At 48.4% G+C, this 3,011-nt stretch overlaps 1 pseudogene; it reads left to right on the plus strand.

Annotated features, from left to right (window-relative positions):
* The first annotated feature begins 1,134 nt into the window (after positions 1-1,134).
* On the plus strand, positions 1,135-2,785 carry LOC138262414 (acetylcholine receptor subunit beta-like; annotated as a pseudogene).
* Positions 2,786-3,011: the final 226 nt, after the last annotated feature.

Raw genomic sequence — 3,011 nt, forward strand, 5'->3', positions numbered from 1 at the left:
GGAAAGCAGCCCCAGGTCACAAGTGCTGGAGGCACCACCAAAGCCCGGTATCCAGTGAAGGAAGGTAGCCCCAGGTCACGCGAGGACACCCCAAGTGCAGAAGGTACCACCACATTCCTGGATCCAGTGAAGGAAGGAAGTTTGGAGGACCAGGACACTGGAGGCACTGGTGTGGGTTGGGAGAGGGTGGTCGGCATCCAGCAAAGCAGAAAAACCTAGGTCAGCCAGCGACAGAGCCAGAGGAGGCAGCGCAAGTTGGAAGGGGTCATCCCAGACCACGTCCCGTCTCCTCGTAACCCAGCAAGATAGGACGATCATCAAGGGACAAGCAGCAGCACAACACGGAAGCAGATGGGAGCGGACAGCAGCAACAGCCATTGTAAGTGCTGCATACTAGCAGGAGCAACGCAGGAGATGGCCAGTAACCGGTTTGCAGCAGGTAGCAGCCAACGCAGGCCCACCTGTCCCATGAGAAAGGAGCAACGTTTGAATTAGAGCTCCAGCTCCGCTGGATGGGGTTATTTGCGTTCCTCCATAAAAAATAAAAAAAACAATAAAGGATGAAAGGTGGAGCTGGCCGGTAGCTGGTCAGCAGTTGGAGCAACCTTCACGAGCCCTGCCCACAGCGAGCATGATCTGTGCGAGAGGCAACAGAGGCACAATATACAGCTTAGCTTCACCAACTTAAAGCAAAGGTACTCCCTCTAACCCTGGTACATGGGCATTAACTGGCACAGGCAATAAGCCCCTAACAGGTGGGCTAACATGTAAAGGTACCACATACAATATATTCTTACAAGAGGCCATCTACAGCTGCAGATATGGCAAGAAAATAAAGGAGGCAGCCAAGAACAGCCTCTGGGTGATGCGACCTGGCTGCAGAGGTTGAAAAAAAGCTACTGGGGACAGCTGACAGGGGTGACGCGACCCGTATTGAACAGCAAATGGGAGAGCAAAACAAGGAAGCAAAGGACAGTCTGGACAGGGTGTAGGGGCGATGCTATCCGTTGGTGATCCCCTTATTGACAGGCAGCTGGAGACAGCCTATTGAAGCGACGTGACCCAGTGGGCATAAAAGCAGTAACTTAAAAAAAAAAAGGACATATATACCCCCACCCCCCCATCTACTTGACCATGGAGTGTCATTGCATGAGTCAGCAGTCTGATCTGGAGGAAATAATCAAAGCAGCAAGGAAGGCTGTGGAGATGCAGACCAAGGAGTGGATCTTAAGGCAAATCAGGGGAGAGGGTCCAAGAAAACAGCCCACGCAAGAGGCCCACAGCGACACGGGCAGCACAGAGACAGCCAGGGAAGAGGCAGTGGCCAGTGAGGAAGTGGCACCGGAATTCAAGAAAAGGCAGCAAAAAAGGAGAAAAGAAGGACACAGGAGACGCGGTAGCAACGTTGGGGTTCCCAGGACCTAGCAAGAGAGCAAAGGCGAACAATGGAGGGCAAATCAGTGCAATAGTACAAGGATGCTTCATTCAATCAATCATAAATCTTTATTCAGATTTATATGAATCCATAAAAAAGTATAACATTAAAATACAATATATTAAGTCGCACAGAATTAAAATCTCCATTATTTCCCAAATAAATATATATAAAAAGGGAAAAAACAGATACCTAATAGCAATAATAAAAAGCATTCTTATCATAAAAATTCAAGGTATTGGATTTGCAAATTAGTGCCAACATTTCACGAGTCATTGTTAACTTATCCCTCCTACTTAAGTTATCATCTTTCCAAAGACTCATTAGAACTGGTTTCAGAATTCCATTTTTTATATTAACCTACCTATGTAGTGAGGATAAAAAGCAAAAAAATGAAACTGCATAGCATACTCCAGTACTGTCTCGTATATAAATAAAAACATCCTGGGAATAAGTAAAATACATCAATTAAAATAGTAGTCACCGTCAAATTCGCCACAAGGCTTCATGCAAGAACATGCTGGCCGGGGACCTTCTCTACGAGGATATCAGCTTCTACCTAGTGATCTGACTCAAGCCCTCTTCTACATCATCAGCATTATCTTCCCATGCATCCTGATCACAATCCTCGCAATCTTTGTCTTCTACCTCCCACCTGTCGCATGTAAAAAGATGACTCTGTCTGTCCTTCCCCTGATGACCCTCACTGTGTTCCTGCTACTGCTGGCAGACAAGGTGCCCGAGACCTTCCTGTCCGTGCCTATCTTCGTCAACTACCTGATGTTCACCATGATCCTTGTCACCTTCTCAGTCATCCTGAATGTGGTGGTGCTCAACCTCCACCACTGCTCACCTAACACACATGCCACTGCGGGTGCGCCGGATCTTCATTCACCTCCTCCCTCACTACCTTCACCTGCAGAGGCCCAAACCTGAGCCTCCCCTGAAAATTGCTCCATCCCCACTGTTGGGCATGCATGAGAATGCCATCAAAGCCCCCAGGCCCACAGACTAAATCCGCCAACCATGCACCGACTTCATCTTTCTCAAACTCAACAGGTATCATATTGATCCTTTTTCCACAGATATGCGAAAGTTCATCGACGGTCCTAGCCATTGCCTGGTACTACCACCAGACCTGAAGTTGCGCTCAGCACAATCACATATGAGGCAGAGCAGCTGCAGGGGCAGGAGGACTGCAACGCTTTGAAGGAGGACTGGCAGTATGTGGCCATGGTGATGGACCGGCTCTTCCTCTGGACATTCATTGTCTTCATCAGCCTGGGAACCCTTGCCATCTTCTTGGATGCCAGTTTCCACCACCCCCTGATGTTGCTTTCCCATGAGTGATATCCACCATCCATCAAAAAGATTGAAACCCCCCATTTCACGTGTACAGCAATGAACTCAGGGGGCTCATCAATTTCAAACCGTGGTATGGATGATGAGGAATCCCATCTGTAAGGGTCTAATCATTACATGATGAGCAACTGGCGTCCGCTACCGTGGGTCCCTGTAGCAACCACGGACATTTAATGATTCAAGTGCCTGGGTATTGTTGCCCTGGAGTGTAGAC

The sequence above is a fragment of the Pleurodeles waltl genome, chromosome 10 (genome assembly GCF_031143425.1).
Source record: "Pleurodeles waltl isolate 20211129_DDA chromosome 10, aPleWal1.hap1.20221129, whole genome shotgun sequence".
Classification (NCBI taxonomy): Eukaryota; Metazoa; Chordata; class Amphibia; order Caudata; family Salamandridae; genus Pleurodeles; species Pleurodeles waltl.